We start from the raw sequence: 16,055 nt of genomic DNA, 5'->3' as shown, positions 1-16,055 counted from the left end.
TATAGTTATTACAGTCTGCTCTGGTCCTTTCTGGTGAATGGGGCATATTATGCTTTCTTTCCACTGATCAGGTTATTGTTCTTTTCTTCAGACTTGTACTATTAAATTGTGAATAGCTTTGTGCAGGTTTTCACTTTCTACCTTGATAAGTTCACTAAGTATATTATTGCTTCCGGGTGCTTTATGATTTTTCAGTTTGAGGATACAGGATTTTACTTCTTCTAGTGTGGGTTCCTTTATTTCTGGCTCTGCAGTATAGATTTCCTCTTCCTGCATTTTTACATTCAAAAGTTTGCTGAAACATTCCTTCCATCTTTTAAGAATATCATCTTTGGATGTTAGGAGGTTTTGGTTCTTGTCTTGTGTATGTTGGTTGGTAGTCATTTTTCCACTGGTTAATTTCCTTATACAACTGCCTTTGTGGTTATTTTCCATGTTTACTATTTGGTCTTCATGGAATTGTCTTTTCTTATTTCTAAGGAGTGCCTTAGTTTCTTTGCAAAATTGTTTATACTGTTTGCACTTCTTGTGATTGGGCTATCTCTGCCATTCTAATTGTTTGGACCTTCTTTCCTCCACCTTTTGTGCACATTCCCCATCATATCATTCCTTACCCCCTTTTCTTAGGTTCTAATGCTGATTCCAGGATAGCATCTTTTATGTATTTCCAGGTACTACTGACATTGTTAAATTCACACTCCTCTGCTTGACCAGTAATTTGATTTTATAGATTTCTCTGAGTGTTAAGCTTATTTCCATCGGTTTTCAAACAAAAGAGAAGTTCTTTTTGATATTTATTGCTTTCTATAGTTTCTATATTTATTGCTTTTATATTTTATATACAAAATTGCTTTCTTCCACAAGGGTATGTGAACCTACAGAGACATGTCCTAGTTATTAAGCATAACAGCAGAAGAGAATTTAGGGAACTACTGTATGAGCAATATAAGTGGACACAGTAATGGGAAGTCAGTATCACAACTAATCCCCTTCTCCTATAACCTTCATTCTAGGCCCACGAAGATGACCAGATATGCACTGCACACCTTTCCTTTCCACACATTCAGCCCCTGATGGAGTGGGGAACCAGAAGCAGAAATCAACACTGGTCAACCATAATTACAATGGACTACTGTAGAGAAGTGAGAATCATTTTAAGTAAAAGAAAATCATCTAACCAATCAGGAAATAGCATCTTAAACATAACAGCAGGACAGAGCCATAAAAATTATGCCATAAAGTAATGCTCAAGTGAGGAAGCAATAGCAACTATGTTGAAGGATGATGATCATGTTCAGGTTGCTGACAAACTGAATACATATTTTGCATATACATCCACATCCATATGTGAGGAGTTTTTTTAGGGATGGAGATGCCAGAAGTAGAGTAGAACTTCAAATCTGACATCATCAGGACCCAGCATGTGCCAGATTTTTGAAAATTTCAGTTTTTGTGAATGTTATACACGTAGCCAGTTTTTATTAGATAATGTGGTAGCTCTGATCTCTATAATATCCACAAACCAAACTTGCCAGCATAAGCCAAGGTGTTAACACATACTGCCTGACTGGTACAGCAGGTAAGATACTTGTCTTAGAAATAAAGGTAATGTGTTGAATGATGCTTGAGTATGGGTGCTGCACTTGTCCAATATTTTTTAATATTGGACAAGTGCAACATGATTTCAGCAATAAAATCGCCTTAAAAACTAAATACATATCAAGATGCCGTTAAGTAGAATATGTGAACTTGAACTGAATGTCTAGCAAAATGAATGATTTTATTACAAATACAGGTCGACCATCACTAATTCGGAGATAATTACCCCCAGGGGCTCACATCTGATAAGTTGTTGTTGTTGTTGTTTGTTTGTTATTTGGCTTTTAGGAGCATTAGCAACTAAGGCCATATTGCTCCGGGGATATGCAGTGGTCATTCCCTGTCCTTTCTGCATCCTCCGTATTCGGTGGTCACGGGCTCGAACCCTGGTCTAATCAAGAAGCGTGTGCTACGCACTGCTGCTCTTGCCCACCTGGCTACAGGGACACCCACCTGGTGAGTATGGGCTTGGCACACCCAGGGTCCTGAGCTGGATATCATCATTCTTCTCTTTCTTGGTGATTCCCTTCAACACTCTCACTCACTCTCTCTCTCTCTCTCTCTCTCTCTCTCTCTCTCTCTCTCTCTCTCTCTCTCTCTCTCAAGGTAACTTGGGAATTTTTTTTTTTTTTTTTTTTTTTTTTTTACTGGTGCAGCATAAGCCTCAGGCTTCCTTGCACCAAGTAGCTAATAATAATAATAATTTCCGCGAACGTAATTTAAAATTTCCCGGGTCGGCACACCGACCCGCCGCTATTGTTTTGGTGGCGTTGGTTGCAGCACCAGCTGTTAGCACGAATTCATAAACACTGGCAAGCCATTCCCACTTGTTTTTCTGCATTTATTATTATAACCTGCTCACATTTAGCCCCAGCCATGGTTCCAATGCATAAAGGAAGTGCCTCTCGTGTGTAAAGCGCAAACACTGTACATCGTCCATAACAGATAAAGTTGAACTTCTGAAAAAACTTGATAGCGGTGTGTCTGTGAGAAGTTTTACTCTGCTAAATTCCAGCAATTTCTCTCAGTTCCTCTTATTTTAGTAATTTTCTTTTTTTTACAACACACTTGTACAAACTTGCGGAAAAACACACAACACAAAATGATGGATAATACAGCGCGCTAACGAACCTTGTTTTCACAAAATCTCTAACAATACTGACAAACTTATTGCGATGTTTGAGAGTTTATTTTATCGCAATTAGTTTTATTGCAGAGGTCGCTGCGTGTGCAATAAACTAATCACAAACGACCTTCATATGTATGCCGTAATAGTTTCACACATATGTGGCCGACACAGCTTCTCAAGAAATAAAGTAACTTACTGGGCCACGTTGGCCACATATATGCAACACAAAAAAAAAAAAAAAAAAAAGACTTTTTTTTTTTTTACATATAATTTGAGCAAAAAAATGACAACACTGACATTACAATATTTATTTTAGAATTACTAATCAAATTATTTGCTAAATATTTTTTGGCCCCTGGAGAATTTTTTTTTTTAAACTAGCTTGGCAGTCAACGTGTTAAAGGTGGTGGTTACCCGTTGGTTAAACTGTACATGCTAAAATAACCACCAGTGATCTGACATCCCCACAGGTCCCAACGCTGCCGGATTAGTGACGGTCAACCTGTACATAACGGCAATGACAGAGATAGAAAATTTAGGAAATGTGTAAAACAGAATGAAATTTGTGTTTGGAGATCATTAATAGAATATAATGCATAAATCCAGCTAGTCTATCCACTCTTTGCCCTTTTACTGTCAACTACACTCAGAGAAATATCAAGAAGTGCCAGAATTTTGGAAGTTACAAAATTTTGAGGTTGTGCTATATATAAAATTCTAACAGACAGCAAAATGATTTTGTGATAACAGAGGAAAGTGGAAGAGAAATTGTGGAAGCCGAAAGTAAATAAGGCACCTGGGGGTGGAGAGGATCTATCTAAACCACTGGCATTCCAATGCCGTGAAGGGATTTGTATGGTTTCTCTTTCCTTAATAAAAATTATATTTATAATTATATTAAGAAATGAAGTAAAAGGTAAACAAAACTTTAGTCATAATTAAATAATTACAAGAACATCCTTAAACTCAGGGTCCTGTGGATTGGAGATATGTGAATGTCTCCCCAATTCACAAAGGGGGATCGTAGGGTGAAGTGAGTAATTATAGATGATCTGTAATCCTGACTTCTGTTAAAGGTAAAATAACACTAGCCAACAAAATAAATTTTTTTCATACTTCCGCAATGAAAATATGCGATTCTGGAGGAAATAAATGTGCTGATTCCGAAAATCGCCATAAAAAGTTTCTATCACATCTACATCAAAAGATGTACCAATGTTTAATGTCAAAATAAAGGAATATATATATAATTCAAGTTTGTTATTAAAGTGTAAAAAAAATATTATACATTTTACATTTTATAAAAATAATATTATACAGAGTATATTATACTCTATAACTCATTTAACTTCAGAAAAAATATAAAATCATAGCAAAATAGTTATATTTCAATAATATGTAATCAGCATACCTGTAATTGTCCTTAAAAATGTTTGCTACTAAGGGATTTACTCTTGTATTTCTGCTTATTTTCCCTCACAAGGAACCAGCAGTAATCCCCTATCATTACAGGACCTAAGCGACCCTGGTACCACTTTTCCATCATGGAAATATCTTGATGAAACTGCTCCCCTTGTTAATCACTCACATTTCCCAGATTTTTGGGGGAAAATTCGAGATGGGAATGAAGAAAATGAATTTTCAACGACATTCGGCAGCTCATGTTTTTGCAGCACTCGAGTAAATTAGACACCAATATTTCATAGTTTTCTTCTTTCCTATTACCTAAAAAACCATGTACTACTGCCTTAAATGATCGCCAAGCTGCCAATTCAACATCCTTTAATTGGGTTTCAAACACATTGTCTTTCAGGAGTTTCCTAATTTGGGGTCCTACGAAAATTCCTGGCATATGTTAAATCAGTAAACACACTTCTCAAGTAGGCAAATCTGTTACCTTCTTTATCTAGTTCCTTCACGAAATTTTTCATCAATCCAAGTTTGATGTGCAGGGGTGGAAGTTGTTGTTGTTTTGGTGTTTATTGGCGCATTGACAATGGAGATCATAGTGGGCCAGTTCATTTGTTATACAATGTTCTCTTTATATATATATCTTGTTCGAATGTAAAAGGTTAACTGTTTCTGTGGTATTATATTATTATTTACAGCACATGGTATATGTTGATTGTTTGTATGAATCTAAAAATATCTGACATGTGTTCCTTGTCACCTAAAAGATCTTTAAGGGTGATGTTTTGGTTTCTTTTATATAATGATGAAAAAATTCGGTGTCGATCATTTCGTTTGATTGCACCAAAGGAATATATTTTACATTACATTGTCCTGGTCACACTTGTCCCACAAAAAAAAAAAAAAACAACCATATTTTGTGAAACATCCCTGCAAACCAACAAGCAAACCAGTAACCTTAAGATCACTGCACATGTTCCAACCATAATCCTGGTATTTTCTAGCATGTAGAACCTTAGACACACTTTCATGACTTTAAGTCCAACTGAATGAAACAAAGGAACTGATGAAAATTTGTTGCCATTATGAAGCAAAACTGCTTTTAAACTTAATTTTGAAGCATCTATGAATAAATGCCATTCATCTGACTTATGCAAGACACCTAGTTCTTTCAGAAGTCCAATAATGTTTTTGAAAAAACACACTGTCTTCCACAGAAAAATATTTTGAAAACTTTTCATGTCTTTTTCGAAACACAGATCTTTGTTCCCGCTGAGAGTATATTCCATTGAGGTAATCTAGAATCTAACAGTTCAGTTTGTTCTTTCAGCAAATTTAAGTCTCGAACCAAATCATTCAACTCGTCTTGTTTGATTAAATGCACCTCACTACCTGAACTTACCGGTTGATAGCCGACATCTTGTGAAGTGTATGATTCCGGGGAATCCTCACCTTGAACTTGATTACTATATATATGTTTGGAGGATAGATTTACAACCCTGAGAACATGTCATGATCAGTTAATACTGGGAAAACCTTGGCACATCCTACAAAAATCCTCACCAAAAACACTAAGTGTGCTCTCTTCAAATTGTAAATCGTTGCATCAGAATTTGAACCTAAGAACCATAAGGTAGAAGTGTGATTATGTTTATCACAAGAAAACCAAAGCCAGAATCGATTACTAAAATTAAGAGAATTAGTTTATATCTGTTAAAATAAATCAGTATGTCATATTACTGGCTAGATTATGCGAACTTGGCATATTCTGGTAAAATGTAACTCCCTCTATATTTATTAACTGTGATGTGATGTGAAACCATCACATGGTGATCAGTGCCACACCTAGATTTCTGTTGGCCCTGGGCCACATATTCACTGGGGCCCCTCTCAGAAAAATTTAAGGTGGAATTCATAAAATTGAAAAATAAAGGAAACACTCAAAAATGATTCAAATCATAATTATTTATTTAAATTTTAAAGACTAGTACATTATTTCTATAAACTTAAAAATTTTCACATCATTACCTTACGATATTTACTTGATATAAATTTGTCTATAACATCTGATGTTTTTATATCTTTTAGGACATCTTGTTCTGTTAACAAAATGGCCAATCCATTAATTCTTTCTTGGCCAATTGTTGCTCGTGAATGTTTTAATCATTTTGAGTCTTAACTCCCCTCTCCAGATGCAACCGTAATTGGCAATGTTAATAATATCTGAAGAGAATGTTGACGTTGGGGTATAATTCAACTAAGTTTTTTCTTGAATAAATGTCAATAATTCTAAGCAACCAAAATATTTTCCCTTTTAAAATGTGCTGCAAAGGTTGAATTTCTTTACGTACTCTTTGGAATTGATGTTGCTGCTCCCATCTTCACCATTAAAATTCCTTCAAAGTGACATTTCGTTTCCATTGCACTTTCAAATAAATTCATGAAGTTTTCTAATTTCAGAATAAGATGAAAAGTCGAGAATATTTCAGTCATCTGATCAAATCTTTCTTGTAAGCTAACAATAACTACATCGATGTTTCAAACATTTTGAGTGGATCAACATAGCGTTCATCTGATGAAGTTTCATAGGTAAACTCGCGCTTTTTTCTAGAAACTCGCACCTCTGATAACACTGACGGTACTTCCAACTCAGTTGATGTCTCTAGCTTTATCCATGCACATTTAAATCCTGATGTTCTAAATTCATTTAGTTGACTAAGGGCACCTTCTATCAATATAATTGCAGTGTTCATATCAAGTTTACTACTTTGCATGACTTTACTTACTCTATTTATAATACTCAATATTTCATACCAAACAACTACATTTATAATATTTTTAAAAGAAGTAATTTTCTGTTAAGAAACCTAGTATTTTCGACTGCAGTTTTGCATCTTTTCCTTCGGCCTGTTCCTTGATTTCATCAGTTGTAATACTTGTAACTGATATTGTACTGCTTCAACGGCTTTTATCTTTCCTTCCCATCTTGTTTCTGGTAGAGATTTTCCCATCTTGTTTCTGGTAGAGATTTTACAAAGCAGTAAAAATCACATATAATCTTTGTAATGTTCCAAAAAATGCTGCTGTTGAAGAATGTGCTTCATCAAATACAACTAAATTTAAATTATCTGCAACACACAGAACATAAAAAGCTCTTCTATTTTCTTGTAAAATTCTTGCTTTTACTCTATTTGTCCCCAAAAATTTCCATATTTGGTTCAAATAATTTTTCATTGCTTCCTCCCAGTGCCAAATTTTGTGAAGCTAAAAATTTAATTATCTCAATTACTCATTCCAAGATCATTCTCCAGTTTTTATTTATTTATTTATTATTATTATTTTTATTTACAACATCCATAATTTTATTGGATTAAACCGGAGCTCTAATTCCGTCCACTGTTACATGCATATTTTATGATTTTGAGAGTTCTCATGCAACCATCTTGTGAATGACGGCAAGAACGGAACTCAGTAGTTTTCAAGAGAATATGTGCAGCAAAAGCAGAAAGTGGCGTCCTTTTTTTCTGAGTATATCAATCAACTCCTTTCAAGCTTTTCAACATTTTTAAGGTCCTGAAATGATGCTCAGTTGAAAACCGTCGGTGATAAACATTAATGGGATAGTGTTTCGACAAAAGCGAACCATTTTAAATGTGTATCCGCATTATTATGGGTTTTTGTTGCATTAAAACTAGGTTTAAATAATAAAAATAGGCCAAAATTAATTTCTTTTAACATCTGATTATAAAATAAATAAATTTACTGTAATATAAATATGCCAATATTGAATATTTGTACAGTGAAAGTATATTAAGAAACAACCATTTTTTTAAATTTTATATTTAAAAAAATTTAAATATCATCGGAATTCTGGCCCCGGATGGCCGTCCAATTCGCCCATGCCTGGGTATGGCACTGATGGTAATTTTTGAAATCTAAAATATAAAAAATTGGTTAAAAACAGCATTTAAGTTCTTGGAGGTAAAAATTGTGTTGGTAGCTAGTGTAATTGAGTGATCCATTGGTTAAAGAAGTAATGCAGAACTGTGGGATCCTCCACATATCTTTTAAAATAATTAAGTTTATAAAGAGTCTGTATTTATGCTTAATATTGTCAATGATGTATGTTACTCTTTAATCTGTTTTGTGTGCTAATCGTATTATGCTCCACATATATTTAGATGGCAGGCCTAAACAACCAGAGGTGTTCTGGCAATAAGACTCACCGGGGAAACCCCGGTGGGCTGGAGGCCAGTGTGATTTCCAATATTACACTCTGACCTCCAACGCATTCTATTTGTTTTCCTGCAGTAAGAATTTTTGACCAAATCCACCCCTGTAAACAACTGTATTTCCAAGACATGTTAATCACCTCTGTGATAACTGAAGTGCATAGAAATGTAAATACCATTACTTTAAGTTGCACTTATCTGTCTGAATTATTAATTATACTGGAAGTTAGCAATGTTTACTTTCTTGCTAATTGATAGTTTGATGTATAAAAACTTGTCAGTACATTCCTTGCACTAAGCTAAATGTAAACAACACTGCACTTAGAGAAATACAACTGGTTGCCGCTAAAAATGAAGGAAGCACTATTCATATGACTAGCTGAACACGTTTTCTAGTACGTATATCATGATTGGAAATCTTTGCTGATTGGAATGTTATAGCTGGCAATGGGTGAATTTTAATGTAAATATGAGATTAATAACTTTGAGGAGCTAAACACTTTCTGTGAGAAGTAATCTGTAATTATTGGTACAATATAGTAATATTCAGTAAATGTGAAGTAAATCAGAAGTTCAGCAAATGAAATTGGTACAGCACAGAGTTTGTTAAAAGTAGATTTTGATTCCTTTTTGTGTTTTGAAAAGATTGGACAAAATTAATTTTGGTGTGATGAGTTCATTCTAATGAATGCAAATAAACCTCAGCCTTTCCTACAATTATATTTCTTTCATAATAAAGATCTTAAAATATTTTGCATAATAAAGATCTGAAAATACAGTAGAACTCGGATAAGTAATTCTCACATAAGAAGTTTTTCCCTGTACTAGGTTTGGTTTCTGAAGTCCCAGTTTCAACTGTATATGTTATAGCGTATTATTTTCCCGCTTAAGAAGTTTTCTGGGTAAAAAGTTCTTGATAAAGAACACACAGTGTACTATAATAATGACATTTCCCACTTAATGTTTTTTAAATATAGAAATTATTTATTTATAATATTAAACAATTAAACATTTGGTAATCGAACAACAAGTTAGTGCCAAACATCATTTTAGTTCATAGTAAACCACTGAAGTAGGTGAAATGGCATCATTTTTGATATACATTAATCTCATATTGTGAATGTCTTCACAACGAGTTGCCTTGATATTGCACTACCTCCAATTAGCAATGCTTTGCCAATGGAGAAGATTAATGTTACTTATTCTCGGTGGATACCACCAACCCAGGGGTTGTGGGGTGATGGTATCCTCCGAGTATCCATTGGTGAAGTGTTGCCTATTCGAGAATCTATTGTTGGAGCTTTGCTTATTTGAAGTAGTTCAATATCAGGGCAACTCATTGTGAAGGCACTCACAATATGAGATATAACAAAAATGATGCCATTTCACCTACTTAGTGGTTTACTACGAACTAAAATGATACTAACGTGTTTTATTAGTGAATTTTCCATAGTCTGAGGCTTTCAACGATAAAACCTTTTTAGTAGAAACGTTTTGGACATGAAATATTGCAATTGTTTTCATCAATATCCATAACTGGATACATAGACCACATTAAGTGTTAAGTTCTGATGGTTGTGAACAGTTCAGAATTACTTAGTGGATTGTTGAAACTCCAAAGGAGCTCATTCTTCCAACTTGGTAATGAGTTTAACGAATAGAATGTGAAGCAAATAGGAATCCTCAGTTTAAAAATGTTTCCCATAGGCAGAGTAAAATATTTATAAATTCTGAAATAGTACTTAAAAATGATCTTTAACTTATGTATTGGTATCTTTTCATTTTTATTTGTGTAGTTAAAATTTCATACCCTTAAGTCACTTTCCCTTCTAAGAAGTTTTCCCTGTAAGAAGTTCTAAACCTCCAGTCCCTTGAAAAACTTCTTATCCAGGTTCTACTGTACAGGCAGTTCTTGCTTTACGAGTTCCCGGGTTTATGAGTTTTTTTTTTCTTTTTCAAAATATCATGTATCAACAAAATCGAAAATATGAACATTAATTGCATAAAATGAAGGTTAAACATTCATAAATACTGCATTTCAAACCACACACGTAGCTGTACAATACAGCATATCCAGCTTTACGATATTAATCTGTTCCAGAGACGCCATTGTATCATGAAAATATAGTCTTTTTTTTTTTTTTATAGTGCAAATTGTATTAGTTACCAGATCACTAAAATCACTAAAATGCATTACACTTTCATCATTATTATATGTTCTGTTATAAGAAACAATTTTGAATGCCTTTGTGACATTTTTCTAAAGCACATTTCTGGAGGTCACGACCACAAAACAAGAAAAACAATTTGTACTTTCCAGTTTATTGGGCTTTTCTGTTACTGCAAGCAATTATAAACGGGTAGTAAACTCGATGTTATTGCATTTGCAAAAATACCGATAGCTGGAATTGTGTGGTTTTTTGCGTTATTATGGTGAAATGTATTTCCCCCTTTACTGAAATCTTCAATCACATAAAAAACATAAATAAATTTTCAGAATCTTCTCTTCATTCCTTTTTTTTAAACCTTCGTAAACTTGTTACTCTGTGCAAATCATGTTAGTTGCAATTTGTGTGTTCCGTTAAAAAATGCTTATGCATGCTATTGAAAAATTTATAAAGAAAACAGAAGATTATCTTGGAAACAAACAGCTCTTGAAGCATTTCTGAAGAAGACGACTCCTTGTGCAACAAACCAACGAGTGCCGAGCCAATAATAAGTGATCAACGAGTGTGCATTTAGTCGATGACGAAGAATAAACATTCTTTAAAATTTGTAAGTCTATAGTTTGCTATATTGCAAAATTGTGATAAAACACAGATTTTTAATGCTACTAATGAAACTGGTTGTTACTTGCAACCTGTCAGCCAATTGGACAATCTCTGTACAATCATCTTTTGGAGGAAGTTTGAACTACAAAACATACCACTTCTGTTTATTTTCAAACTCATTGAACATGACTGCAATAGCATCAGTCCAGGAACTTTATTATCACACTTCATATATTTTAAATTTAATCTACAGCAGGCCCTCGGTATAATGCGGTTCCCTTTATGCTGATTCGCTATAACGCTGTTCTTATGTTATAATCCATATCTGACTATAATGCTCCTTAACAGATTGCATTTTTGGCATATTTAACGAAATCGTTTCATTTGATGAAGTCGACAGCTTGAAAATGAATAGCAAAACAGCATTAAAACGTTTTCCATGCCGACTTGAGAATTCCCACGCTCAGTGAAATTTTCTCGCATGCTAATTTAATTGCAGTACAGTGACTTGTTACGTATTCCGAGATCAACATTTTAAAAAAATAGCCCTGAAACGGTGCCGTCTGGGTGGTGGTGGTACCTATCTGAGAATAAGTAACATTAGTCTTCTCCTTAGGTGAAGCGTTACTTATTCGAAGTAGTGCAATATCATGGCAACTCGTTGTGAAAGTATTCACAATATAACCTAAAATGATGCCGCCTTATAAATATTCTGTTTATTCAGAAATGGCTGCGTATTAATGATGCTATTGCCTTAATTTTAGCAGCGGGAAAGACAGCTGTTCTACTGCAAGCAACTAGGGCTAGGCTGGCTATTAGGATTGAAATGGAGAGACTTTTAACTAATTTTATTGAAGATAATATCCAATGCAGAATTCAGTTAATTTAAATATAAAAAAAAAAAAAAAAAAAGAAAGAAAGAGAGAGATATTAGCCTATTACAATCTGAAGAAAACTCGCCTAAAAAAAAAAACAAATTTTTTTTTTGAACCATTTAAAACTAGTAAGGGTTGGTTGATTAGATTTAAAATCCAGGGAGAAGCCACAAGTGCGGATCAGGGAGCAGCCGCAAGTGCGGATCAGGGAGAAGCCGCAAGTGCGGATCAGGGAGAAGCCGCAAGTGCGGATCAAGGAGCCGAAACTTTCAAAAAATAACTTTTTAAAATTATTGAAGAGGGGTATTATGTGTTTTCTCAACAAGTTTTTAACACAGATGAAGCAGGAATTTTTTGGAAACGAAAGCCTAAAAGTAGTGTGACACTGAAAGAAGAAAAAAACATGCCAGGTTTCAAAGCGGCGAAGGATTGGTTGACTTTATTGTTGGGTGGTAATGCTGTGGGAGATTTAAAATTAAAACCCCTTTTAGTTTACCAGGAAGAGGGCCAAAGTACAACCCAAAATAGACACATTTTTCTTGATTAAATTTATCAATTAAATTAAATCAATTAAAATCAATTTAGATCAATGAAATTCATGATTTTAATTTGAATTTTAAGTTTAATTTTTATACATAACTAGTTACCACATAATTATATACGTATGCAATGCAGAATATTTTATTTGTACAAATATTTGAATATTAAATATTTTGACCGACATTTGTGCATCTTTTCACTACTGTTTATTATTGATTAGAAAATATCCTATTGCACCGCCCGCAACTCACAAATACATATGTTACCTCATGGGAATGAGGCGCTCGCTTATTGCGGGTTCACTTAGCGCTCTGTTTTTCTGGAATGAATTATCAGCGTTAAGCGGGGGTCACCTGTATATGTTAAAATTTGCAGAAAATAATCAATCACGCCCTTTGTTTTTTCCTTCCTATTATGTTGTTATTTACTTGTTTCAGTGATGATCACAATGTGATTAACCACTCGAACCTAATAAGAAAATTTTGGAAATCTCAATGGGAATTTTATATGTTTAAACAACATGCTAGAGCATAGATGGCTTAGTATTAGGCAAGGCCATCTAGACGGGAATAACACAAGCAGAACACGAATATTTTAAAGGGAACTGTTAAGGGCTGTTAATTATCAAATGCTTGCTTGACCAATCTGATTGAATACTATATCACAGTAATAAAGGAACTGGATGCACAAAAATATTTTTGATATTAGGTTTGAGAAAAGCCTGCTGTACAATGGGGCAGTGCAGCCATAGCAACAAGTTACTGCTAAGGATAAGGGATGGTTGAGCAAGAGAAGACAGACAACAACTATCAACGAGCAGTGCTCTTCTTGGACTAATGTTATTAGTCCATTAGTTCAGTGGGACCAGCAATGGGCTCGGCACAGTGTTGGTTCCCTTGTTGTTTACCATATTTATTAACAATATAAAAGGCATAACAGGTTTAATGTCTCAGTTTGCAGATGATGATACAAAGGTTGGCAGGGTGGTTAATAATAGTAATCAGGATATCCTACTTCAACAAAGTCTAGCAAAATTAGACAGATGGGCTGAGAAGTGGCAACTAAACTTGAACATTGAGAAATGCAAGGTACTGTGCATATGCAGTAATCCCAGAATAACATAGCAACTGTGTGGTACCACACTGAAAGTAGAAGTGAATGAAAATAAACAAGTAACTGTTCACTCAGTCATGAATTTCCTTGAGCAGTGCAGATGGGCTGCTAGGAGAGCTTATAGGATTTTGTAAATGATATACAGGAATTTTTGCAGCAGGGATAAAGAGGTAATTATTCTGCTGTATAAGGCAATAGGTACATTTGGATACAGCTCTTGAAGCCGTTTTAGGAAGGATGTGCAGTGAATAGGTGGAGAGAAGAGCAATGATATTGGTCAAGTGGCCAAAAGTCTTTCTTATCCAAAAGTCTATCTTATCAAGATAGACTTTAGCTTTGCAAACTTCATCATCTGGAACCCAAGCACCTGCCAAGAGATTTCACTGAACTATTTAGCAATATGAATGAACTGAATAAGCTAAATGTTGATAGTATCCTTAATTTGCACAGACAAAACAAATAAGGGGACAAAACTGAGGAATGATGGTCACAGAACAGATTTTTTTGTGGTAATTTGTTTTCTGCCAGGTGGTTGGTTGATTGCTAGAACAAACTTCCATATGGTATTGTGCAGTGGGTAATAAATTTCAGGTAGAATTACACAGATTATTAGGGGAGATTGATAAGTAACGTGTGAAGTGTTTTTTTTTTTTTGGAGGATGCTGTATAAGCTAGCTTTCTCGTATCATTTGCTGCTATTAATACAGTAGACTCTCAATTTTCCGGAATAGATGGTAAAAAAAAAATTCCCGGATAATCAATTTCCCGGTTAATCCAAAAATAGTCTCCGACATACATAAGAGATAGTTCCCGGACTTCTTATGTAAGTCGAGTTTTACACAACTTGGGATGGACTAATAAAATACTGCTACTACATCCCTGATATGCCAAAATTACAGAAACCACATAATATCCCCAGAAGAATGAAGAAAAATAGTTATTTTTTTTAATTAGTTCAATTAATAACTTTATCTGGGGACAGCGGTGAACTAGCCGGAGTGGCACATAAGAAAAGAAAACGTGCATGTTATTGTACTGTAAAAACTGATATGTATTTCATAGCCTTGTTTATTATAGTTGACTTCATTGGTGCCGATTGCTTCACTGCTTCTCGTATTCTGTCTTTCTCCTTTATTGTGTTCACCATTGCCACTGAGGAATCTGAATTCAGTGCAATACGTGTTAATGTTTGGCCATTTTCATACATCCTTATTATTTTAATTTTCTGATCCAACTCAATCGCTTTCATTTTCTTGATATATTTACTAGTACAGCTGTCACTTATTCTCTTAGTCAGCACCACGATAACAGTCAAAATTAAATTTTCTGAAAAGAACTTCACAGGATTAAGGCGAAAACTCACTATTATCACCCCACGCGAGTGAGCGCACATTTTACTGAAGCTCATTTCTGAAGATCACTGCCATAAAACAATAAAAACAATTTGCACTTTTCGGGTTACTGGGCTTTTCTGTTAGCGCAATCTATTATGAACGGGTAGTAAACTTGATCCTATTGCACTTGCAATAATACCGGAATTCTGTGGGTTTTTATGTTATTATGGTGAAACATGTGTCCCCTTCACTGAAATCTTCCATCATATAAAAAAAATATAAGTAACGTAATGAAAGTCCGAAGCCCCGACTTAATGTATCGAAAAATGTTCAGCAACCTACGTAAAAAGTATGCTGATAGATAAAAAAAAAAAAAATGAAAACACTTGCCACGCACTACCCGTGTGTCCAATGCAATGGTTCCCTTTTATTTTTTATGATGTTGATTTTAAATCCAATAGCTTCCCTTTATTTTTTATAATATTGCGTATGGTTTGGTAACCAACAGTATAATGGCTCATTAGAGATTTAACGGATGCACTGTTTTCAAACTTTTGAATAATTTCAAGTTTTTATTTAATTGAAAGTGCAACTCTTGCATTTGCATGTCATTTTTGTGATTTCTAAACAAAAAAAAAAAATAAATAAATAAATAAAATTAGTTACTATAAAAAAAAAATCCGACATGCTTGACATAAATAACGAAAGAAAATTTGTCCTTTTGCAGTGGATGGAACACAACAATCAACAGTACGCACTAAAACAAACTAAACATTTTTTGGTCTCTCTTTTTTTTTTTTTTTTTTTTTGAGTGGTGAGTGTGAAGACAGCGGGGGTTGCAAGATAATAGACACACTAATCTCCCAATGACAACTTACAACGCCACTTATTTACAACTTTCAAAACATCTGTTTATACCTATTCTAGTTATTACTTGAATTTTATGATTTCCAGTTTTTTTTTTTTTTTTTAATTTGGAGTCTTTAATTGTCCCGGTTAATCTGATCCCGGTAAATCGAGAGTCTGCTGTACTAATTATTGTAAACACAGTT

At 34.3% G+C, this 16,055-nt stretch overlaps 1 protein-coding gene across 1 annotated transcript in view; it reads right to left on the bottom strand.

Annotated features, from left to right (window-relative positions):
• Hibch (3-hydroxyisobutyryl-CoA hydrolase) overlaps positions 1-16,055 on the bottom strand; it is a 366,114-nt gene that overhangs the window by 74,203 nt on the left and 275,856 nt on the right. The gene's annotated exons all lie outside the window — the stretch shown is intronic.

The sequence above is a fragment of the Mastigoproctus giganteus genome, chromosome 1 (assembly GCF_048544385.1).
Source record: "Mastigoproctus giganteus isolate SK-2022 chromosome 1, ASM4854438v1, whole genome shotgun sequence".
Lineage (NCBI taxonomy): Eukaryota > Metazoa > Arthropoda > Arachnida > Uropygi > Thelyphonidae > Mastigoproctus > Mastigoproctus giganteus.
This window is presented reverse-complemented; position numbering and strand designations above follow the sequence as displayed.